Source organism: Castanea sativa, chromosome 11 (assembly GCF_040712315.1).
Source record: "Castanea sativa cultivar Marrone di Chiusa Pesio chromosome 11, ASM4071231v1".
Taxonomy (NCBI): domain Eukaryota; kingdom Viridiplantae; phylum Streptophyta; class Magnoliopsida; order Fagales; family Fagaceae; genus Castanea; species Castanea sativa.
This window is the reverse complement of record NC_134023.1, coordinates 53,269,740-53,297,265: the sequence shown is the minus strand read 5'-3', so window position 1 is coordinate 53,297,265 and position 27,526 is coordinate 53,269,740. Positions and strand designations below refer to the sequence as shown.

The 27,526-nt window shown below is 31.7% G+C and overlaps 1 long non-coding RNA gene across 1 annotated transcript; it reads right to left on the bottom strand.

Annotated features, from left to right (window-relative positions):
• Positions 1-17,036: 17,036 nt before the first annotated feature.
• On the bottom strand, positions 17,037-18,554 carry LOC142617664 (uncharacterized). Its single transcript, XR_012841018.1, has 2 exons — positions 17,406-18,554; positions 17,037-17,306 (listed from the first exon to the last, which is right to left on the bottom strand). It is a non-coding gene; the product is annotated as an uncharacterized LOC142617664 (long non-coding RNA).
• Between the last annotated feature and the right edge of the window lie 8,972 nt (positions 18,555-27,526).

Here is a 27,526-nt window from a genome sequence, read left to right as displayed (position 1 = left end):
ACAGCCCTAACCATCAACAATGAGACAAAACCGTGACCCATGATTCGGTGAGTGATCCACACCACATCACCTCCTTTAAAAACAAAGACAACACTGTGACCTACCAATCAGTTCGATTCATGAACCACTGTGACCCATAACGAGAGAGAGAGAGAGAGAGAGGCCTATGAAAGAGAGAAGAAAAAGAGACCAGTGGAAGAGAATAGAGAGAATGAGAAAGAGAGAAACTATATTTTAATTGAAGGAAGTTATAAAATATTATTAATTTTTATAAGTTTTGAGACTGCCATAAATGGCAGTTTAGTATATAGCTAAGTTGCCAAAAATTTTAAGGATAGCAACATTGATGTAGTGTGTTGTGGATTGGGTTGCTAAAATAAAATTTTAAGTTTTTAGCATCCTTAATGTGAATGCTTTAACCATTTATATCATGTCACTGTGCTTTAAAATGTTTGCTCACTGAATATTAACAATGTATGCATAAACCCTTAAATATGACTTTGGTGCATATGATTAACTAGGACTCTCTTTTTAATTTATGTTACTTAATTTTTTTACTTTTAATTTGATGGATTAGACATCCCTAAATTCAATGTCAATCACCATCCACATAGTAGATTTTATTGCAAAACAAATATACTATAATTTAGGGTCTACATATATTTTGTGAACTCCATCATTTTTGCCCCCACCATTATTTTTTTCCCCAAAAGATGAGACCATGATAATGAGAACCTAAACACTAAACAAATTCTAGATCAGTTTGTGCAGATAAAAATACGCGTAACGTAATAAAAAAAATAAGCACAATTTCATGGGTTTTTGAATTTTGAATATATATAATGTGGGGTTGTTATTTGTTAGCACTTTCTAATTTTTATAGCAATCCACTTGTATTACATAAGACTCTATTTTGAAGATGCAAAGAAATGCTACAAGAAATAACGGCTGGCATGTGATTAAAAATATTATTAATTTAGGGATTTTTTTTTTTAGAAATAGTTTTGACCTATGACATCTACTCTTAATAATTCTTTTTAATCATTAAATCAAGATACTAATTTGTTTTTTGGTGTAGGCGGATATTAAATCTCAAATTTCTTATTTGACGACAAGAAACATTATCAGTTAAGCTAATTAGAACCCTAAAACCCACAATTCATGGATTAAAATGTTACAATATTAGTCAATAGTGAATTACTAATATAAGCAATATGTGGCTGAAAATCACTGTTTTGTGGCATATAGAGTATTTCTTTATACTCGTGGGGAGAGGCAAGTATTATTTATACCATACCACCAGAAGATCGTATTAGTGGGGTTGATGTCACACACTTGTTGACTTGTTGTCATACATACTCCTAGAGTCTTGAAATTTTAAATTAAAATAAATAAATAAATTTTACATACATACATACATATATATATATATATATATATATACATATATATATAGTATTTCAAGTAGTAATATATTAGTGATTAGAAAAAACTTGGAAATTGGAAGTAACTTTTGGGTGCATTTTATAATTGTTTTTTTTTTTTTTTTTGAGAAACACACTTATATGTGAAAAGGGAATGAAATAAGGGAATACACTCACACGTCAACACCAAAACTGCATAAGATAAGGGGTTGCATTTTATAATTGTTAATGATGGGACTGACGAAATCAACCATAGACGAGGTCAATAAGACAGACGAGACTGCTTACAGAGACGAGCCTAAACAAGTGCCCACGTCACTGACGAGGACACCAGGCTCATTCAATACAGCCAATAATGTCTCGGACAGTTACAAAACCAGCTGGACAGACCGTTGAGGGCATATTAAACCCCATTACTCAGCAGAAAGCGTTATCTAGAAAGACATTAACATCACAATATCAACCACAACGGCTAGAATCCGGATCAACATATATGAAGTCCTCACATCGCCAACACAAGGTACAGATACAATTACAAGATATACTAAGTTATTCTGAACTGTTATTATAAATTCCCTTGTACTGACTTTGGCATCGAAGGCGTTGCGGCAGGCACCACACCGATGATCATTTTAGGGAGCTCTTTCTTCCACGGTGATGCAAGAAAGCACTCGGCCCCATCTGGACGACCTTACTACAACTAACGAACATTTGCTTCATCAGTTAACAATAACTTATTTTCAGTTATCTAGCTAAAATATAAAATGGATTCACAAGTGTCTATTAAATAATTTTTTTTCTTAGTTCATCAAAAAAAAAAAATCTCTTATAGAAATGTGTTCAGAATTTCAACTTGTTTTTCCCCTAGGCCATAATGTAGAACTTATACTTTTGCATCTAAAACCTAGAGTTTGAAACCTTGAAAAGTAAAATTGTTCATGCATTGTCGTCAAATTGAGCAAATAAATATATACACCATCTAATTTGAAATTGTGAATTAGTATTATTTAAGGAAATAGGTGATTATTGTCAAATTTAGGATGAAATAATTTATTTGCTAGGTGAAAGATTATTATCAACGTACGCAATAGTCCTTATCATTTACTTATTTCTTGAACTTGTCACACTCACACTCACACATGCATGCTATATAAAACTTTTTTTTTTTTTTTTTTCTAATTAGTACTATATTTTTAACAAAATTGGAATATATATACTTGCATATGGAAGTTACAAATCTCAATCCTGGTTTAGCAAACCTAAAAAAATTCTATGCTTTAAGATACCAGTTTCACTGATCATTTTTTTGGGGATGGCACACTCTCCAATACCGTACGAAGTGAAGGCTTTCAATTTCGATATGCATAGGTATCTTCACTATCTTGGAAATTCCTTGTTTATCTTGCATAATTTTATCTTATTTAAGCAACCTTGAAATTAAGATGCACAAAGGAGAGTTTAGACAATTGTTGCACACCTCCTCTTCAAATTTTTAGAGACAATGGTTATTAAAATATGGGTCATACTAACGAGTGCCCTTAGGACATTAATTAACAATCTATTTTAAGAAAATTTTAACACCACTTTCCTTTATTTTTTTGACACAACTTTTATGGGAAATAAAAAAAGTTGTCAAAATATTAATTATTTTTTTTTCCTCCATAAATTTTTTTTAAAAATAGATTATTAATCAATATCTTAAGGGCATTTGTTAGCATTTTCCTTAAAATATAACACACAAAACCAGATGATTGTCACATAATTAGGAAACTTAATTCAACATGCATTAAAAAAACTATCAATCTTGAAGAGGATCTACAAACCTACCAAGACGCCTTATGCCTCCTATAAAGATAACATTGATTTCAGCATGTTGGACTTAACCACCAGCAATGCTCATAGACCTAATGCATGTTCACAATGCAATGCAATTCAATTTTTAATTGAAGATGGTAATATACTAATATTTTGAGGTGGTGTTGCCACAATGTAGCTAATTATAATAAACAACTTTGTTAGTTGTTAGTTGTTACTGTCAAGACTAGGCATTTTCGTCTTAACAATCAGCACTATTTTTGCCTATAAAAAATTCATAATGTTCATAATCATTTTTCCCCCAACTAACTAGTGGTGGTGCAGAGAGACATGGGGTTCGAATCTTAGACACCAAATATGACTATATTGGGCTATCACTTGAACCACTTTCACACATACCCTTAAATATGACTTTGGTGCATATGATTAACAAGGACTCCCTTTTTTTTCTTTTTTCTTTACTCAATTTTGCAAATTATTTTTTAAAGAAGTAATTAAATTTTATTGAAATAAATCCAATTGGAATACATTATCCAAATCACTAGACAGAGATTCTAACTATTCCGTGTCTGCAGATAAAAGTGCTCTTTCTAGTTAAGCCGTGAGTTAACCTATTTCCTTCCCCTTCAAACATGCTACTTTTAAATATGATGGATTAGACATCTCTAAATTCAATGTCAAACACCAAAACACATAGTAGATTTTATTGCAAATAAATAGATAGTTAGGGTATATATATATATTGTGAACCAATGACATTCAGGAAAGTATCCAATTTAATTTTACCCCCACCACCATTTTTTTTTCCAAAAGATGAGACTATGATAATGAAATTGCAGTTTACTGATTTATGGTGATACTATGCTCTTACTAATCACCAGGGGCGGGGGGGCACTGCCCCTGACTCGTCCTAAAAGTCTATTATATATATATATGCTTATGTAAATTGAGTTAGCTCCTGACATAGAATAGAAAAACAAAGAAATAGTTTCCCTAAACAAACTGTACAAGACATGAAATAAATAATAAAATAACAAAATTTTCAATTGAGAAAGTTTAAAAACACAACAAAATCTCACAATATTTTCACAATACTCTTATTTTTAGTTGAGATGAATCTCAAAATAATTTATTTTATTTTATTTTGACCAATAATGTACTAACACCTCAATTTTTTGTAAAAATTTTGTGAAATTTTCTAATATTACAAAAATAACTCTTTCCACTTTAAACAATCTGACACAAAATAAATGCCACCAAACTAAACTTGTTAAAGTTGTTTACACTTTTGACCAATATTTACTCTTTTTATCATTTTCTTTTTTCACTTAACCTAAATTTCCTTCTTTTCTCGTTTGAAGTTCTGCCCGTGGAGCTCTAATTACACCTAATAATATCTTGTATGGTACAAAAGCATTAAAATGTCCATTACTTTTTCCTCCTCCATCTCTTGCATTTTCATAGTTTCAAAATTTGAGTTTCTACCATAAATCCAAATTTTTTTAAATAATTAAAAGAATAAAGAAAAGTTGAAATTTATTTTCCCAATTTATTTTGAGGAATCAAATTAGATCTCTAAACTTTATGTACATAGATTAATCTCTTACTTTGATGATTGATCATCAATAACTATGAATTAGATGTTTTACAATTGTTTATTTATTTTACAATTGTTTAAATTTAATAGGCTTTGTATGACAATTATTGTTTGTTTATAATTTTATTATTAATATCAATTAATAATGTTAGGTTAGTTTTTTATTATTGTCTTTTGATTTTGCCCCCTCTAAACTAAAATCCTGGCTCCGCCACTGCTAATCACCGAATATTTTCTACTTTGATTCTTACCATTTTTTCTTTCTTAGATGATTTAAAAAAAAAAAAGAGTTTATGTGCTAATCAATTTCCTACAAATTGTGACATGTATAAAATGAAGGTGGCAGAAATTTGTAACCTTATTTGTGCCAGAGAATTTGGAACGGTTCAATTACCTTTCTCTTTCAAATTGGGCTTCAATTTTCAGCCCAAACTGAGGTCAGCTCAATCTCAGAGCAAACGACAATGGGAATGGGCCTGATAAGGCAATAACCAGCCCAAGTACATTTTAAAATTTGCTTGAAGAATCTGATCGTCTTCAATCAGCCCCAAGCCTATGCTATGATTAATCAATAAAAGAGAATATTAGATTTTAAACCATATAGTTTGAGGCATATGATGATAAATATAATTAGCTATTTTATATTTAAATATCAATTAAATAAATTTTGTGATATTCTAATCAAATCAAGGTACCTTAATTTGATAAGTTAATTAAATATATAACTTGATGAAATAATACTAACCAAACTAAGGCTAGTTTTACGTAACAAATCAAATGTCATGGTTCAAACATAAAATTTACCCAAAAAAATTAATAAAAAGAAACTTTACTTTATCTTGGATATAAAGTGATGCATAATTAAGTAAAGTACTTACTACTTGTAGTTTAATTTTTAATTTTGAGTTTGATATTAAAACTAAATCATGTAACAAGTCAATTGATAATAAAAATAGCATAATGATAACCACAAAATAAACGACTAAGTACAAGTGATTAAAACAAGATCGATCTTCTTAAATGAAACATGCTTAAAGTTAACTTAACAATTTTTTTTATTTTATAAAAGTTAACTTAACAATTGGTAAAGGAAACAAATTTATTTTGTTCTAAAGTTTGTATTCCTAAAGAAAAGCCTTGGGGCCTAAATGAACCTGGAGCCTTGTAAAAAACACTCTTAATCTCTCAAATAAACCTCTCTTAATCTCACTGTGACTATATCAAGCAAATCAGAAAAGAAAACAAAGGCAGAAAATGATCTAAAAAACCTCAAGTATTATTACTATCAAAGAGTACAATACAACACACTGAATACAAGTGAATAGATATCTATATATAGATACACCAGATAAGGGAGAAGAGAGAAGCCCAACGAAGTCTGGTACAACAGACTTGTAACCACTTCACACGAGCCATAACAGAACCTTACACGTGAGGTAACTGAATCCTCCAATAACTGATATGACAGAAACGACGCCGTTGGGTTTAATGAGAAATGACACCATTACACTTTAGGCATGTTTTATATTTAATCACTTTTGTAGACGACACCGTTTTGGATTTGGGAATAGCCGTTGGAACAGTAGCCTCTTATCCTTCATGATTTGAATATTCTGAGCTTGCACTTTCATCCCCCCTCAAACGAATGGGGAACTTCCACATGAGTTTGGAAGTAAGCTAATTAAACCTGGGAGAAGGAAGACCCTTGGTAAACAGATCAGCAAATTGATCATGAATGGAGATGAATTTAACTAACAAATCATGCTCGAGGACTTTTTCACGAACAAAGTGATAATCAACCTCAATGTGCTTTGTACGAGCATAAAATACAGGATTGGAGACAATGGCCAAAGCACTAACATTGTCACACCAGAGAAGAGGCGGTAGAGGAAGAAAAATGCCTAAATCACGAAGAAGCATCCTAAGCCAATACAATTCAGCTGCAATTGAAGCTAAAGCATGATACTCAGCTTCTGTGGAAGAATGAGACACGGTACATTGCTTCTTAGTATACCAAATGATGGGGGGAATTACCAAGGAACACAACCATACCAGTGATAGAACGTCTTTCCACAAGATCCACAGCCCAATCTGCATCACTATAAGCACATAAGGAGATGGGTCCTGGGGTAAAAGCAATCCTAAAGTGAAGAGAACCCTGAAGATATCTTAGAATCCTTTTGGCAGCTTGAAGGTGATTATGAGTAGGAATGCTCATGTGTTGACAGGCCTGTTGAACAACAAAAGATAGATCTGGCCTGGTGAAGGTGAGATATTGTAAAGCCCCAACTAGACTTCTATAGGACTTAGGATCAAACAAAAGAGGATTGTCATTAGGAAGGAGATGATGATTAGGTGAGCATGGTGTCTTACAAGGCTTGCATCTAGTCATGCCAAATTTCTAAAGGAGATCAGAAGCATATTTGGTTTGATGCACAAACAAACCAGTAGAGGTATAATCAATTTGAAGACCAAGAAAATAATGAAGCAACCCAAGATCCTTGAGATCAAACTCCCTGCCCAAAAGCTTGATGATGGTAGAAACAAAAGGACTATTACCAGTGATGATAATGTCATCTACATAGAGCAACAAATACACAATGAAAGACTAATGCCTCAAGATGAACAAATTACCATCAGTAGCTGAAGCACAAAAACCAACATGAAGTAGCTGAGAAGTAAATCTCTCAAACCAAGCTCGAGGAGCTTGTTTGAGACCATAAAGGGCCTTATGAAGAAGGCACACACATGTTTAGGAAAAGCAGGAACATAACCTTGAGGTTGAGCCATAAAGACCTCCTCCTTAAGAATGCCATGTAGAAAAGCATTTGAAACATCTAATTGCTTCAATTCCCAACCATGTTGCATAGCCAAAGCAAGAAGAAGTCTAACTGTAGCAGGTTTGACAGCAGGACTAATAGTCTCATCATAATCCAATCCATACTGTTGTAGATACCCTCTAGCCACTAATTTGGCTTTATACCTTGCAATAGAGCCATCACTATGCCTCTTAAGCTTATAAACCCATTTGCAAGTCATAACATTCTTATGTGGAGGAAGAGGAACCAAAGACCAAGTTTGTTGCTTCTGTAAGGAATGAAATTCAGCATCCGTGGCAACCACTCATTAAGGATGCTTAGAAGCAATGGTAAAGGAAAAAGGTTATGTTTCAGTATAATCACATTGGACTTGCATAACTCTAGGCTTATATATTCCATGCTTAGACCTTGTAACCAATGGATGGGTATTAGTGGAAGAAGTAACAATATAAGTAGAAACAGGATTGGAAGAGGAAGAAGGAGGTAGGAGGTAGGACAGGATCTGGAAGGACAAGTAAGGAAGATGGAGGGGTAATAGTCACTGAGGAAGGAGTGTCAATAGGAGCAGGAACAACAGGAATAGGACAGGAAGAAGAAAGAAATGAAGGAAGTAGAGAAGACACCAAATTAGAATTTGAAGGAAGGGAAGGCGAATCATGAGAAGCAACAGATGGAGAGGGGATTGTGTGAGCAGGAGCAAACACAGAATGAGACAACCAATCAGACAAGTAAGAAGAAAAGGGAACATGAGAATTGGTAAAGTGAGAATCGGTAGCAAACGGAAAAAGGGTCTCATCGTATATTTTCCACCTACATCAAAAACTGATTGGTGTTTTGATCTGATGATAAAGAACCATCATTAAAAGCGGACTCTATAAGTTTAAAATCTCTCCAAAAAAAAAAAGTTGGTAATGATCCTTTTAGAACAAATGAATAAAGCCACTAGTAACAAACCACAGCCGGCTTTAACATATAAGCAAGAGAGGCAGTCGCTTAAGGCCTCGGGTAAAAAAAAGGCCCCCTAATTTTAACCAATAGAGCTATTTCTTTTATTTTAATATTATTAATTAAACCCAAATATTAGCCAATAAATAAAATAGTATTTTTTTTACGAAAAAGAATTTTACGTTCACAATATTTTTTACAATACTTTCACAATAAATTCTAAGCAGCAGGATGCTACTGGCTATTATTGGTGATTAAAAAAATAATTTCAATGGCGAGTTCAAATTAGAACTAGTAATAACTTAACACCTAGAATTTGTTGTGAAAATATTATGAATTTAGCGCTTCTAAAAAAAAAAAGAGCAATACACAAAAAATTTCACAAGATTTTTCACAACAATTGAGTTGGCAAATTTTTACTAATTCTCATCTAGATCCACCACTAATGTCACTTTTTGACTTATCATTATTAATCTGCCACATCAACAGATGTGAAATGTTGTCAATTTTTTTTGCATCTATAGACATTCTCAAAAAAAAAAAAAAAAATTATACGTGGTTCATATTAATTAGTAATTTTGCATCTAATAAGATAATAGAGTTTAAGCAATGTTTAGATTATTTTTTTAAAAGTCATTTTTAAATATATAAAAGGCCTCATTTTGTTTTTTGCCTTAGGCCCCTTAATGCATAAAGCCGCTCCTGTAACAAACTCAAGAATAAAGGTAAAGAGCCATATCATACAATGCAAGGAGTCAAAAGGAATCAAGTGTATTACTTCCACTATAATGTGGATTTCTTGTTTTTTTTTTTTTTGTTAGTAGGGAGTTGTATGCAAATGTCAACATTTTTTGAATTGAGGTGAGGGAATTGAAACTTGAAAGCCTGAGAAACAATTACATCAATGCAAATGCAACCTTAATGGTCCGGACAACAACTTCTAGCACCCGTTAAGACCCGAAAAAGACTATTGTTCACTGCAAACAGCGTTACACTTACCAAAAAGACAAACAAAGCTTGATATCATTTTTTTGAAAACTATAAAAGTTGTCATAAAAATATTTGTTTTGTTCGTTTCTTAAAAAAAAAAATTTAATATTTCTTGAACTAATATCCTTAGAATAGTTGTTAACTTTTCCCTACTTTATTTTTTCCTAAAGGCAACAACTTTAAATGAAACCTTTTATTACATTTAAATATTAATTAAATAATATTTATTTAATTTCATATCATTTTCTTCATTTTGAAATATATTTTTCTTACTTTTTAGAGGGAAGCAGTTCTAAGCATTTAAGGAGAGGATAATTATTTTAAAATAAATTTTTACTGATTAAACTTTGGGCTTTAATGAAAACTTGTTGTACTATGAGATAGATAGACGATGCATTATATGGATCATTAGATTTTTGTTTTTGTTTTGGTTTTTCAGGTGGGCGCCTTAATCAAATTGTCTAGCGGCAAGACAGATAATATAAAATCATTTATATGGGACCTTCTCTCATTACCTGAGTAACCAAATGGTTTAATCAGTCCTAGTGAGCAACAATTATACTAGTCTGGAAACAAAATCACAAAATAGTTGGACCAATTTATATATATAGTTAAAACCAAAACTTAGAGAAACTTCAATTAGATTCTAAATTGGAGTCCAATTTTGCGTCACATATCTCATCTAATTTTAAGAGTTTATTTGAGATCCGCTTATTTTGCTGAAATTGAAATTTTTTTTGCTGAAAGTATTGTAGATTAAAGTAAAAGATAGTTGAAATAGTACTACGAGACTCATAAATAGTACCAAAAAGTGCAGTGGGGCCCATGAATAGTAGCAAAAATAAGTTGAGTAGTAAAATAAGCTGGTTTTTTAAGCGGGTGCCAAACGCACACTAAATTTTTGTGTCAAGTGAATTATTAGTTGCAAAAGTTGAAGAATCTAAATTCAATTAGACTCTAAATCATATATATATATATATATTATACTATATAATAAAAGTTGGGCTTAGACACCGTGGTTGTGCCATGTGGCTTCAACAAATTGTAGTTTTTTTTTTTTTTAGATTTAAAAAATATATAAAATTTTTCTTCTTCTATAATCTTTAACTTGATAAAAATCTTAATTTGATTACAATCCAAATTCTTCTTCTAATCCATCTAATTCTTATTTAATTTTAATTTGATTACAATCCAAATTCTTTATCTAATCTATTTAACAAACAAGTGTAAGTAAGACTTTAATTCTATTTGTTCTTATCGACTTATTTGGACAAAATAACAATAAGTATTGTATCAATTCTTTTATGAAGTAACAATTTTACTTTTAGCCTAATTTAAATGTTAATTGTTGTCTCTTTTTTTTGTGGATAAAGTATCAAATGATAGCTAATATGTATTAACATTAACGTAAACTTTATTAAAAAAAATCTAATTTAGATAATGTCAAAAAAAAAGGATAAAGTAACCCCCAAATAAACTAATATACATATATATATATATATATATATTTTTAAATAATGACAAATTTTGCAAAAAAATAAATGACAAATTCAAATCCATGTAAGTTTGAAGAAAAACATACAAATTTTGTTTCATGATATTGACAAAAAATAATATACAAAAAAAAAAAATCATCTTATGCATTCGGAAAACAAACATATTTATTGCACTCTTTTAATAAATTATTACTTACATATATTTATATATATATATATATATATATGCATTTCATAATACCTTCATTTCACACAATATGAATTTATTATATAACTGAAAAGTAAAATATTTATTTGCTTTTATTATCTATTCTATTATCTAATTTTAAGTAAATTAATAAAAAAAAACTATTTAAATATGAATTTTGATTAAGTCGTGCATCGCACGGGCATAATGCTAGTATGTGTGTGTGTGTATATATATAATGAGAAACCATTACATATTTTAGAAATTCATGGCTTAAAAATTGTGTAAGTTGTAACTCTAATATTAGTATAATTTGAACTCATATAATTGACATTGTTCTTAAATATACCCATGTATATACACGTGGTTGTGTGGGGCAAAAGGATCCTGGTGGGAACGTGGGCCTTTTGGGCCTTGTTAAGAGAGGCCGACCTGACCCTGGGGTTAGAGATTGTTGGTGCTATGGGTCGGCCTATACGCCGAGGATCCGAGGATCCAGCCGATGATGGTTTTCCCCTCGGACTGACATTAAAGAGCCTGAGACTTCATGGTAAAGGTTAGGGAATGACACGGTCAAGACCAATGGTTAAAGGGAGAGAACCCTTGAATGTCCTAGAAGCGCCGATGTTGGAAGATTATCAGAGGTAAAGGCTGCTACCTCCACATTAAAGACCCTGCACCTACCACCCTGGCCGCATTAATGAGGAAGTGACACTTAAACAGTGGAAGGGAAACTTCTAGTTACTGTTCAAAGGCACTAAGAAAAGAAATATCTAGGCTAAGGGGGGAATTGGGGGCAACACGTGGATAAAGTATTAAAAAGAGGAGTATTTAAGGAGGGACCTGGGGACAGAAACGGGACGGAACTTTTGGTAACCTAAAAACAAAAAGAAAAAGAGAGAGATATATAAGATAAGAACAGCTCTCGGCTTACGTCCGAGGAGGCCTATTTACATTACTCCTTTTTGTTTCCAAGTACTTGCGATCTTTAGTTTGTTATTTCATCCTCTTACACTTCTAACCTGGGTTTCAAGCCCACACTCTACAAATTCATATTGTTTAAGGCTCATTGGGCCTGAGCCCATAGCTGTTCTTGGGTCCAGGTGCAATTGTGCTCTTACAGTTATAACTAATTGGAAAAAGAAAAAAAAAAAAAGTCAAAGTGATAGACCGGTTTTGTCAATGATAGAAAGTGATGTTTGTTTTCATCAAATCAACACCGATTACAATGAAAACAATAATAATAATTGGATCACGACCTCAATTTTTTAACTTTGACACCGCTATCTAAATCTCCTTTAAAAGTTACTACCATGGTTAATGCAGATAGGTATTCATTATCGTAGATTGCTATCTAAATCTCCCTTAAAAGTTACTCCCGATGCGGAACGGTATTTATCATAGTCTATCATTATGTGAATAAATTGTTTTCACCCTTCAATAACTTCATCATTTGATGGGATTATAAAAGCAGGGGCATATAGGGTGGGTGATGATGCCTGAAAGGGCTAAGTTTCATCAAGTCTTTTCAACTTCTTCTTTTTTCTTTTCTTTTTTTTTTTTTTTTTTAAATTCAACATATACAAAAAAAAAAAAAAAAATTTCAAATTGACTCTCATTTCAAAAGCTTGCCAATTGGCACTATATTTGATGGTTTTTATGTCAATTGTTGTCAAAACAACTAAACATGAGGAAGAATTTCAAATTCTAAATCTATTATTATTATTATTCAAAACAAAAATTGTTTCTTATATAGAATTTATAAAAAGATCATAGAAATTCTTTTAATATAAATAATTAATATATGCATTTACTCTATTGACTATGAACTAATACTTTGATATAAATGCAAATTTTATTGAGATAAAACCTAAATAAAAAGAATCTCAAAAAATGTGTTATATGGAAAAACCTCGTACTTTTTCACACGGAGTCTCTACTTATATATATATAAGTAGAGACCTCATAAGCATTAGTTTGTGACTTTGCTCTTCTCCCTTTGTTTTTTTGTTGGTATTTATCTTGACCGGTGAATAAGGCCTTTATTTATGGGGAAAAAAAGAAGAAGAAGTAGAAGATTTTGTGTTTAAGTCAATTGCATCTACTTTCAATTTATTACCAATTACATTGTAAACAAATATAAAGGAAAAAAGTTATATAAGAATTATTATTCTTGTGCTTTTAATTTGATTATTATTTATACATTTTTAAAATTCTTAATATTATGAGATATGAATCTTGCTTAAAAATGTTTATATCTTTTATAAATTTTTTTAGTAAAAATTATTAGTTATCATACATTTATTTTTATAATTATATAATTTTTAATTAAATTATTTTTTCAAAATTATTAATTAAATTATTTATAATATCATCAATTGGACCACCGGTTCAGTTTAGATTGGCCCAACAAACCGAGAACTAATCTCCCATTTGGTTCTCTATCCAATAAGATTTTTAAATCTATAATCCTAATCCAAAACACTTTCCTTGTTAGTTTTTAACATAATCCAATATTCACTAATTCAAATCTTTCATTCCTCTCTCTTTTGGGGTCAAAACTTATATATTAAAAAAAAATCAACATCAAAGTACATATACTGAAGTTGCCATGGGCTAATGAATTGATTAATTTTATGAACTTGGCCAGTCTTTTTCTTTAGCCTTTTTTTTTTTAATCCTCCCATTATCTCCATTAAAAATTAAAGAGTCATTTGGGTAAGGTGCACTTAGAAGAAAAATGGCCACTTATGAAAATTGACTTTATTAAGAAAAGTAGCACTTTGAATCATTGGGACTAAAAGTCAACCTCCCACCAAGTCTAGTGCTTTTTATGTTATTGAAATTGTAGACAACAAGTGCTAGATCATAAAGAAAAGGGAAATAATGATCATAAGCATGTTGTTTTCCACAAGCATATTCCTTAGATGCCTTGTGGAATGTGGATTAAACTACTGATCTCAAGCATTGTTCCATCAAAACTCGGAGTGTTTGGATTAGGTTTTTTTTTTTTTTTTTTACAATGTAGAAAAAATACACTTATTCTTAAAAATAAATAAATAAACTTATACATAAACAAACAAACAAACTTCTTTATAAAAATGAAAATAAAAATAAAAACCTTGAAACCACACAAGTTTTATGTTTTTCCCCTCTAATTTTTTGTAGCATTTGAATACAAAACGATCATTAATATTTTACGATAATAATTATTATTATTAATTTTTTTTATAAAATATAAAAATTCTACTCTTACCTAATCTAAGTGTATATGTGTATGAAGCTTCCTTTTAAAGACTTGAATTCCGGCCCTTGTCTCTCACCAAGTCTAGTGCTTTTTATGTTATTGAAATCGTAGACAACAAGTGCTAGATCATAAAGAAAAGAGAAATAATGGATCATAAGCATGTTGTTTTCCACAAGCATATTTTGATATTCATTAGATGCCTTGTGGAATGTGGACTAGACTACTGATCTCAAGCATTGTTCCATCAAAACTTAGGGAGTGTTTGGATTAGGTTTTTTTTTTTTTTTTGGACAATGTAGAAAAAATACACTTATTCTTAAAAATAAATAAATAAAACCTATACATAAACAAATAAACTTCTTTATAAAATTGAAAATAAAAATAAAAACCTTGAAACCACACAAGTTTTATGTTTTTCCCCTCTAATTTTTCTGTAGCATTTGAATACAAAACAATCATTAATATTTTACGGCAATTATTATTATTATTAATTTTTTATTATAAAATATATAAATTCTAATCTAGCATAATCTAAGTGTATATGTATGTGAAACTTCTTTCTAAAAACTTGAACCCCAACCCTTGTCCCTCACCCAACAAGCATTTATACTTGTAAAGTGACTATCATGCCAAGGGTGCACGATAATATATTTTATGGTGATTATTAGGTATTTTTAGAGTACGGTGATTTTTAATTTCTATTCGATATTAATAAAGATTTATATTGATATCAGTTATTTGACAATTCCAGTCTAAATCTCTATAGAATAGATTAGATTGTTGCTATGATTTTGAGACAGTAATTATTAGGTATTTTTAGAGAATTAAATGACATTTATTAATCTTTACATACAATTCAATTAAATGGATAAATTTTTATATATCAAACCATAGATATTCATTGGTTCATAAGAGCATGCATTAAATTCATCAAATGCTTAGAAAAGAGTCAGGCCTATCTTCGTAAGAATAATAAGGATTTCTAGTAATCCATTGCATCAACTACAACTCGCCACATGGACGAGTTGTGGCACAAGTTGTGGTACCAGCTTAATTCGAGAAAGAAATAAGAGCAAATGTTGTTCACAAAAAATAGAAAGTCGAAGCTCGACTTTTCCATAGGCCATAACAAAAGACACACAAAAAGGAAGAATTCAAGAAAAGAAAAGGAAGAACACTTTTCTATGAAAAGAAATGAAAATTAGAAAATTACAATCAATATTTAAAAATTTCCTATTTAGGCTGCGTTTGATTAGGTGTAAAATATTTTCCGGGTGTAAAATAATTTCAGCTGAAAATATTTTCGAGAAAGGAAAATATTTTTAGGTATTTGATAACATTTTAAAAAATACTTTGGAAAATATTTTCAGGTGTTTGGTTGTGATCTTGAAAATATTATAGAAAATACATTTCCTACTTGTTGCTCACATTTTCTCACATTTTCTTAGCTTCCAAACAAATATAATTTCTCAATACAGAACAACAAAACCCAAAAAAAAAAAAAAAAAAAAAATCATCAAATCCGGTCATAGAAGAACAAAGAGAGATTTCTCAATACAGAACAACAAAACCCAAAAAAAAAAAAATCATCAAATCCGGTCAGAGAAGAACGAAGAGAGAGAGAGAGAGAGAGAGAGAGAGAGAGAGAGAGGGTTCGACATTGAGGCGAGATCGCGCGGTGGAGGCGAAGGCGAGCACGATCAGGCCGGGTTCATCGGAGATGGGTTTGAGCGTTGAGCGGCGTGAATCAGATCGGCAATGGCGAAAGCGCGATCTCGCCAGCGCGGGTTGGGGCACGATCTCACTCTCTCTATTTGAAGGTAAAATAGAAACGGAAGTTATTTTACGGGTGGGAAGGGGTTTTTTACGGTCAAAGATAAGTGATTTTCCGGTTGACCAAATTTTCAGTTGCTACCAAACACACACAAATGCGGAAAATAATTTCTGAAACTAATTTACCGTTGAACCAAACGCAGCCTTAGTTTTTCTATATTTTCCCTCTCATAATGCCAAGTGGAAACTGATTAAAGAAGAAATTTTTAACTTTAAACCCACAAGAGTCCTCCACATGCTTTGGCAATTCAGGGTCTTGTAAATCCATATTTCTCATTTAAACAAAATCTTACATTGACAGAATAAAGTGAATTATAGGTTTCTTTCTACACAGGAGAGACTATTACATCCGCCAGCATTTTTCTCTAAATAGGCCTCACAGGTGAAGAAGGAATAACGCTAACCAAATCAAAGTTCTGCAGCTACTGGGCTGACGTTCATACACCAGTATATTCACTACATCATGTTACTGACATTGCTTAAGTCATCTCACTATTGCTTAGTTATCTCACTAAGCACCAAATTGCAAGCAAATAGACCAAAATTGTAACAGTGAATTAAGCACTTGTGATGAAGCTGAATTTCCTTTGTGTTCAGTGTGCTAGAGCAGGCAACATTGAAGTACATTCAATGAAGACACCAAACCTAACAAAAACATATTTTGCAAGATTGAGAAGAGAGAGAGCTCATGCAGATTACTCCAATACTCTGCAAGACAACAGGAGATAATTGGCACATTTTGTGCAGTTGTATATGAATGCTAGTGCATACAATGAGCTCAAGGCTACAGATGGATCAACACTTACACATCTATGCAGGTCCTATTCCATGTACGAATCAAAATCAAAAGAAATAATACAGCTATAATATCTATTGAATTCTGCATCCACCAGAGTCTTGCCCACGGCGTACATTGCCATAGGCAGACAGTTCAAAGAGATCCATGTCACGATCTGCAATCATTTGAAAACCCATTAAGAATTTTCAATTATTAATTCTAGTACATCCATTTATTTGAGGGCTTCTATAGGTTTTATGGAAGTTGAGAATACCTGAAACCCGGCAATAAGAACTTTTCTGGATGAGATCAGCTTTGGACAATCCAGTCTGATTTCCCTTTGATCGATTAACAGTTGCTTGTATTTAATACACAAATAGTTGGCTTCCTTAAATAAGGAAGATGCATATCTTAAAGTAAAGCAAATATGAACAACAATCTTGGTGCTAAAAAATGGCATCCAATCCATATACACACTCAAAATAAACTTCTGTTTGGAAATAAATTAAAAGGCATATCAAAGAGCAAGCCATCACAATTTGTTCACTATCTGATCAGAAACCACCCCTGCCACTGCAAAAGGAAGTGTAACAGACTAACACGAGAGAGAGAGAGAGAGTTCTTGTATAAAATTGTGGATTTTTTCCTAACTAGTTTTATCAATAAAATAAGCATTGTCAGGTGTCAACTCTTTTACTACATTCAATTTCAATAGCATGAAGTTATTATGGTAACTGCACTCAACTAAAATGACATTTCCCTATATACCATACAAATTATTAATCTAAGTTCTTAAACTGGTTCTAATTCTTTCCTTTCAACCTTTATTCATGCATCTTGGCGTGCCAGAGGAACACATTATAAATTAATAACTCATAACAAAATATTCAGATAATGAAAACTTTAATTAGAAGCAGTGTACAATATTGACCAGTATATTGGCTAGAGTATGGCTCAGAGAGGAAGACTCTGTCTGGCTTGAACTAATAACGTTTACAAACTTACATAAAAGCTTACTCCAGGGACATACCTGATTCTTTGAGTGTTCACTTTAATTATTAGATTTGTGTACGGAAATGTACATCTCAACTCAATTTTCATAAAACACGCAAAGACAAAGAAACTGAGATATCCCGCTCTACTTTGATGAACTGTAAAATATTTTATTAAGTAATATTTCTTCAGCACAAACATGTGAAATCAAGATGCCATACTTGCAAAACTTGAATAATCAAATACCTGCAAAACCTGACAATTCTCAAGTGTGCTTTGCCTTCTCTGAAATTTGTAAATATTCAAATCAAGCATCATGAAGCGGTTGAAAAATATATATTAAAAAGAAAATCAATATGGTAGGAACTAAGAAAAGTATTTCAGACTAAATTTTCATAAATGACCGTTTCAAACAAAGACATTAACTGGAATCATGAACAGAGGCAACATTTAGACTTACTGCAACTTTTGGGTACTCAAGTTGGCCAAAGATAAGTCTCACTTAAATCTTTAATGACTCCTCATGTCATTGAAAAGTACAATTTACAAACTAGAAAAATTTTAACCTCAAGAAAACAAAATTGTTGACCAGACTCTGTAAGCCCTGTCAAAATTCAAATCAATTCAAAGTTCATAATCTAGACCAGTGGAATCAAACGACATTAATACAGTATCCACATCAACTATCTTGGGGTGGGGGAAACTTATCCCCGTCAAGTATAGCTCATCATAAGTCATAACACTATATTATTAATCAAATTCAACATAAAAATAATTTTTTACTTCAGAGCTAAATAGGGTACTGTTGGGGCATTTTAATATTAAATAATTATAATGAATAAATGTTATAACATAAATGTAAAGATGTGGGCGTGAATTTGGAATATGAGGAGTTAATAAAAATGTTTAATCCCACATTAAAAATGAGAGAATATTTTGTTCTTTTTAATTGTGGTGATTAAGGGCTTTGCCTCAAATATTGGACCAAATACATGCACAAGAGGGAGGTGGAGGGTGGAGGTGTCAAATTTGGAACTTTAAAACTGAATAGTTATAGAACTTTAAAGGGTCCGCGAACATAACTTCTTCTCTTAAGAAAGATTAATATGTAAAATATTGTCTAGGCAATATAACTAGATAGTTGAAAATTGCATTTCCAGGAGAATCCAAGGCCTGAAACTTAATGTCTAACTTGGCATTATATCACAGGCCCATCAAGCTCCTCACTAATGGTGCAGCAAAAGAGATATGCAAAATACTCAATGTCACACACAAACCAATCAAAAAATACCCATAAAAATTATGACACAAAATTTGAAATTTAGACACTTATACAAAAAAATGGTCCCTGAATTTCCAGAACCAAAACAAACCCACTTCACAAAATCCAAACCACAAACAGAAAGATTTGTTTTTTTTTTTTTTTTTTTTAAGTAAAACCAAAAATAGAAATGTGAGTACCGTAGAAAAAGGCACAATGTGATCATTATCATGACAGAGACAACCGGGACAACCCACGAGCTTCCCGAAAGACGAGGTTTCCAAGAGCGTCACGGCGCCAACGATCGACCTCGGACCTTCTCGGCCTTGTTCCAGCAATGCTGCTTCACGTTGTACGGGAAGCTCCGAGGGTTGTTAGAATCCGACGAAACTCAGAGCTCTTCGAAGAGAGTGGCAGTGTCTTCTTCAGTGACAACAAGCTCACGGTCAAGGAGCGAGGTCGAGGGAGGAGTGAGTCAATTTGGGCGCGACCCAGTTGGAGTTGGCTCGAGCCCAGGTGAGGAAAGTGGGGTTCGAGTCCGGTCCCTGATGGGTGAGGGAGAGCAACGTTGGGTTTGGTTTCGGTTTCGCCTTGGACTTGGTTCTTTGTTGCTGGTTGGGTTGGTCTCAATTTGCTGTTGTGATGAGAGGGGAAAGAAGAAGTGAGTGGATCGAGGATCTCAAGTAACAATAGTGTTCTTCTACTCAACACAACAGTGTTCATTTTGGGAAAGATTGCTGTGGATTTAGCTCTCAAATTAGTCTGATTCTGGCCATTGCCATTTTGCCATGTTTCTTATGTCAATGCCGGGTGGCGGTATGAATAACTTTAGTGTTTTTTTATTACGCACAAATGGTTACTCATATTCTATTTTTGAATTCGAAATCGGGACTTCAAATCCCGGTACCGGTACTAGTTCAAAAATAGAGTGTGCGTAAAATTACGTGTGACCGCATCTGTAAAACAAATGGGGTGTTTGGTAGGGTAGTTTGAGATAAAATTTTTATAATTTTTTGAAATATGTGTAGATAAAAAAATGTATGAAAATATATAAAATATTATTTAAAATATGAAAATGTGAGTTTGAGTCGGTTAACCAAATGGACCTAGTATCACCCTACTCTTATTAAGAGGGTTAAAAAAGATGTGTTTTTTATTAAATTCAACGTACGGTTAGTAATATGACTTAAAAATACTTTTAGATCTTAAAGTTTGACATTGTTTTTATTTTAGCTATTTAGGGGCCGTTTGGTAAGAGATTTTTAGTAATGTTGTTTAAGTTTTATGAAAATATATGTAGGTGAAAAAAAGTGTGTAGAAATACGTGTTGTAATCGTTGTTTAAACACTGTTACCAAACGAAGCCTTAAGTTTCAGAATTTTTATTTTAGTCATTCATGTTTGATTCCGTTTTCACATTGGTCTTGTTGTCTATATCTTTTAGTAATCTATTGTTATAGCATCCACATCAGTGGATGCAAAGTCTTGCATAATAGAAAAAACACTTTATTTTACATATTTTGACCAAAAAAACACTTATATCAGTGAGTGTAAAATTGTGCATTTATGCACCAGCGCTATAGTAACCGTGCATATATGCACAGTTACTGTAGCTCTTGCATTTATTATTTTACATTTTTTTTTTTTGTCTCTCCTTCACCTCACTCTCTCATTTTCAGCTTCTCACTTTCACCTCTCTCTCTTTTTATCTTTGGTCCCTCAGTCCAACCTCACCAACACGATCAGCCTAGCCTCACCGACATCAATCAGTCCAGCCTTGCCGACCAACCTCATCGATATGATCAGTCCAACCTCACTCTTGCCGATCAGTCAAGCCTCACCGATCAGCCTCTCCAATCAATCCGGCCTCACTAATACGATCTCACTCACCTTTGATCCTTTTTAATTTTTTGTTTGATCAGTTTTAGATTTTCTATTTGATCAGTGGGTTTTAGGGTGATGGTGCTTGATGATGGTGATTGCTGATGTTGGGTTGATGATGGTGGCTAGGTGGGTTGATGGTGGGTGAAAATGAATATTTTATTTGAATAAATGTGTATAATAGATAAACTGATGTGGTTGTTTTGTAAAAATTGGAGTGTAAAATAGAAAAAATAGGTTTTCTTTTTTTAGATGTGCAAATTTACAAAATTTTTGCATCCACTAATGCGGATGCTCTTAAATGCTACTCCTTGAAAAACTAGCTTTGGAATCTGGATCTTGTAGGCTGGATAACATATTGAGGGCGTTTGGATCCGCGTTTCAGCGTCCACATCTGCGTTTTTGCTTTTTTTTTTTTTTTAACCCAGCCGCATGTATTGACTTTTCAGCCATGAACAGTGCACAAATGCACTGTTCATGGGTCCCACAAATTTCACTTTTCAACAACTTTTTCATTAAAAATGGGTCTCACAGCACTATTCACACATTTAAAAATTATTTTGCTACAGTGTTTTCAGTTTTCAGTTTTCAATTTCAGCAAAATAAGTTCTATCCAAACGGACCCATTATGAACTATTAGATTGCTAACATAATTGGACAGTGGAGTGAGCTAATATGAAATTTTAATAAATCATGAAGGGCCAAAATGAAAACTACCTTAAATTTAAGAACTAAAAATGTACCTTAGTCTTGAATTTAATTGAAAATTTGAATAGAATTTAAGAAACTGTACATAATTTTGACCTTGTATTAAAAAAATTCTTACGAATTGGGATCCCTTGCAATAAATTGCTTCAATCCTAACCATTGAGACAATCTAATGGCTCATGACTTGATACTTCTACAGTTCTACCACCTGTGTTTCAACTTTTTTTGAATTTGGACATTAGATTAATCCAAAGTCCGAGAATTAAACACTTGTTTAAGAACAACCAAATCCCCACTTCTAACCACTTCTAGGATCTTCACATGGATTGGGACATATAAATCCCTAGGTTGCGTCTCTCTAACCAGCCGCTGCCTTCGCTATAACAAACCTAGCCTTGCCAAACACCGCTCGAGCCGTAAGCATAAAGTTCAACAAATTAGTGGCTTTTGGGTTAGGCAAGGCTGGGCCTTTTGCAATATCGCACAATTCATTGACGTGAATTGTGTGAGGTGTCATTTTTCTAATCATTAGATTAAATTAATGGTCAAGATTAAAAGTTTTTTTTTAAAATAGTTTTAGTCTATGGCGTCCGCTCTTGATAATATTTCTTTATCATTAGACCAAGATATCAATCGGTTTTTGGTTAATGTAGGCAGAGATAGAAGCCTAGATCTCTTATTCAACCATCAAAGACTTTACCAGTTGATTTAATTGAAGTTTACTTAAAAGAATTGCTTGTTGTGCAATAAACTAGCTATTAAGTCGAATTTCAATCCAGAACTTACAAACCAATATGTCACATGGTGTAAGGACATGGTGTAAAACTCATGTTTTACTTCTTCAATTCTAACATGTTACATCATTTTGTTATATGTCTTTTTTGTCATAAAAAAAAAAAGAATAAGAACAACCACCCCTAATTATTCTAATACGTATATATAAATATAATCAAATTGAGAGTTTATTGAGATATTATTAGGTGTGGTAAGATGTATTTATTTTTTTTTAAAGGCAAGATGTATTGAATTTTAAATAAAATACTAATATGACAATCTTTTATTGGAAGGTGTAAAACCCAAGTTTTACACCCTGTCCTTACCCAATTCAGACTCATATTATAATTATATTTATTTTAATTCGTGTCACGCAATAATATGATAAATATAAATCTAGACGATAAAATTGCAGTTTCTTTTATCATCATTCAATTACCAATTCTAATTTGGAAATGTCCCAATTGAACTGTCAATGTTTCATACGCTACTTTATTTGTTTTTTTTGTTAGATAAAAAATAAAGTAGAATGGGGTTTAAGATTGTGATAAGAATTTGCAGGCCATATTCCAAGAGATTATCTCTGGCCTTGTTTGGAAAAGACTTTGTCAGATAAGATGTGCCATCTTGTTAGATGGGTCTATCATCTACCCACTACTTGCTTTTAACTGTTAAACAAGAAGTTTGGTCCATAGATGGCTAAGTTATAATTTTGAGGAGGATGAAAGAATGAGAGAGGAAAATAGTAAAATGGTTGAGAGATATGTTTGGTAACTTTGGTTGAAGGGGCGGAGGAGGGTGAGCTCACCAAATCACAATCTCTCCAAAATAGAAAAAAAAAACTTGTTTACGTGTGAAAATACTATTTGGTCCTTGCTGCTTCTTTTTTTTTTTTTTCTTCTCTGCTTGCTTTCTTCACTTTTTGACTTGTTTTCTTCTTCTTCTTTTTTGTTTTTTACTCAGCTCCTGCTTCCTTTCTTCGCTTCTAAGTAACTCTTTTTTCTTTTCTTCTTTTTTTTTTACTCACTTTTACTTCCTTTCTTCGCTTCTATCTTTAGTTTTAGTTTTAGTTTTTTTTTTTTTAATTGATAGATATGTTTCAATTTTTTGGAATATGGTTGTAGTTAATTAATTTTGATAGTTATACTTATCTTTTTCTTTTTCTTCATTGTGTTTTTTTTTTTTTTATCCAGAAATTTTAAAATAAAGTGGGTATCTATTTTATATACATTAATTAAAAAAATTAATGTTATCTCAAAAAAATAATATGCAATAGGGATATAAGTGTAAATATATACAAACTTAGTTTTCTATCATTCTATTTTTCTTCTTAACCAAACAATTTTTTTTTTCATTTCTCTACTTTTTTACTCCCACTTAAATACAAATGAAGCAGACTAATTATTTTTTTTTATCCTCCCACTTTTCCATCCTCCAACCAAACGGATTCAAGACTTTAACTAGCTATCACAAAGAGTCAAAGGACGTACAAAAACTTGAAGAAAATTATTCATTTAATTTATTTTGAACAAGAGCTAAGCTTGAACTAAATTACATGCTAAAGATGTTAATTGTTAAGATTAGGTAGGTATATAGTACATATGAAAAAAGTGTCTACTGTAGACATTGATTAGTTTTTTGTGCAGAGAATGATTGAACATCATGTCTCTTATTCGAGAACAATATATGCTTACTAGTTGAGCTAATTGAAACTCACAAATGATTTTCGTATATGAACTTATAAAAATTAGATTCATCAAACAAGTATTTGAGCTAGCTTGGCTTATTTAATACAATAAATACAGCTTTATTTAATACAATAAATACAGCTTTATTAAGATCTAGTCTCAATTTTTTTGAGATTGATCATGGTAATCAAACAAAAATTTAAGTTTGAACTTGGTTCATTTACTAAATAAACATTTTCCCAAATTCAAGCTTGGATTGTTCACGAACTTCATTTTAAACCCTACTTCCGAGAAGGCAATTTCTTGGAATAATATATTAGCCAACAATCTTCTCAAAAAATAAGAAAAGGACTTTGTTTTGTACATTAAGAAATCCTCTCTTGGAGATGTTATAGAGACTTTCTTCCTATTCTTTGAGTGATTGAACTAAGCAACTAATTGATGTTTTCCTAATGCATTCCTCGTTCACAACGACAAATAAAAAAAAAACGAAAGAGGAAAAGCAAGTTTGGCTCCCGTGTTGACTACTTTAGTCAAGTCAAGTTTAAAAAAGAATAAATATTCCATGTAATGCCTTTCCACGGCAAAGGACAATAATCCAACCACTGCTCATTTGGCAGAAGAAAAAACATATATACATCCAAGTCCAACAACTTCTCCACTAAGCCACTCTTCAATAACAAGAAGGTATTGGATAGTTCAAGAATCTTCTGACACTCCTAGCAGCTTCATTAAGCTATATATGGTTGCTTAGATCACGACACATGTTAATCCTTTTTTTATTTATTTTTGAAAAATTGCATTTTAGGTCGATAGTTGAGAGAGTATTAAAAATGCAACTCTTTAATTTCAAAAGTAACAAATCAACCATGAACTCGATAGATACTAATTTCAGATAGAGAGAGAGTAATTGAATGTCAAATAGGTTTGCTTGATAAATTTGTAACTAGCAATATACAAAATATAAATAGAATATCAGATGAAATATCACAAATTGTACTGGAACTTGGAACTTGGAACTTGGAACTTCCTCTGCAATTCAAACTTGCTTTTAAGTCTTAACACGTCCTGCACGCGAGTCATGCTATACAAGCTTTGGTAATTGGTATTCACGTCAAGACAATAACCCGGAAATTCCTAGGACAATTACGACCCAACCTAATTGTACTTATAGCACTCATATATTCATTGACTAATAGAGGTCAATTTTTTGCATATCCAACTCTAATAATTACTCGCATCATTATATGTAAAATTCTGTAAATTTGCATTGTTGCTATATTAATTGTGTAAATATATATGATTACTATTTATATGCAAATCCATTTTTTAATACATCTTTATTCACACAGAGAGAGAAAGATGATTTCAGAGAGTAGTAAAAAATTGATAAAGAAATTATATTTTAGTGAAATGTAGTGTAAAATATATAATTTAATGTGGGTATTTTTGAAAAGTGGATGTATAAAATAGAAAATATAAATTCTTATATTAAAATAAACAAAGTTTTCTAATACGAGTAATAGTTACAATTCCCAAAAGCAAAAGCCAAAAAAAAAAAAGGAGAAGGAAAAAGACCGTTAATTCAATTGTAAAAAGAATAACATATGCACACTTCCATGTTCTCTCCAGACAAAAAATTATTAAAGTACATCTATATGATATTTTTTTCTTCTCACGTGAATGGTGAATTAAGCTGTAAATACATACATACATACATACATACATATATATATATATATAAAATAGGACTCACTATTATGTTAGAAGAAAGAGTGATACTCAATGAATATTGAATAATTACTTGCAAAAACAACCCCCCCCAAAAAAATAGAAAAAGAAAAAGAAAGAGTATGTAGAACCTCAGCATTCCGTAAAAGTTTGGTAAGTGTGTGAACTCTTAAAACCAGCTGGGTGTTTTTTTTGTTTTTTATGGGGTAGCTTGAACTTTAACTAAGATGTTAGCTAATATTTAGAGATGTGAACAATGACTGGGAAAAGCAAAGAACACCTACAAATTTGAAGGGTGAAGCAGAAATCTCAAGCCATATGTTTCTTTTTCTTTTTCTTTTTCCCCCCTAAAGTTGAGGGACCCTTGTACCTGGATAGAACCCGAGCTCTCTCCTCTATAAGGAGAGTAAAAAAAAAATGTCATTGAGCCCAAAAAATAAGGAAAAAAAAAAAAACACTCTTGGCTAGCCATATGTTTGATCATGAATGATCAACTGTCAATTCATCAAATAAAATGAACCAAGTGTAGCGCATTCATCTTATTAAAAAAAATTTAAATTTAAAGAGAGAGAGAGAATCAAATGTGGCACAAATTAGTAAAGCTTCTGGGGAGAAACATATTAGTGCATAAGCAACTTTTTTTCATTTTATTTTTATTTATCATGACTGAATTATGTAATTACTTCCTTGAAATACTGAAAAACATGTCCATTGTACAACTTTCACCATGAGTAAGTTTCTAAGCATCCCATATTAAGATCAACAACATTCCTCTTCCAAATGTTGCTATTAAGTTCTTGTTTTTATTGGTTTTTTTTTTGGTGCCAAATTCACTTATAATTCTGCTTAATTTTCATGTATGTTTGGATTACATTGTAATTGGGTAGAGTGCTTAAGTGCTGGTCACTATTGCTAAGAAGACCATTTCACTCTTGCGAAATGCAAGGCTTGCTGGCAAGTTCAACATGTGTCTAGAAATATTTTCTAAACTAAGGCTTGTATTGATTTAGAAAATATTTTAGGAACTTTTTATAAGAAAATAAAAAGGTAACTATTTTTTTTTACAACTTTTTATATTTCTCTTAAAAATGAGATAAAAAGTTTCATAAAATAGTCCATTAATAAACATCCTAAGAACACCCGTTAATCATCAATAGTAAAAAGAAAATATATGCAAGAGTACCTTTATATGTTTACATTACACTTGTAATGTAAATTTATATTGTAGACACACAAAAGTAACAAATGTTGTACATACTTGAAAAAATGTAAAATATTTACAATTTTTTGCAATATCAACAGTACTATTCACTCCCTACTTCCTAATGTTCTTCTTGTTTCTCTCTTCTTTCTTGATATT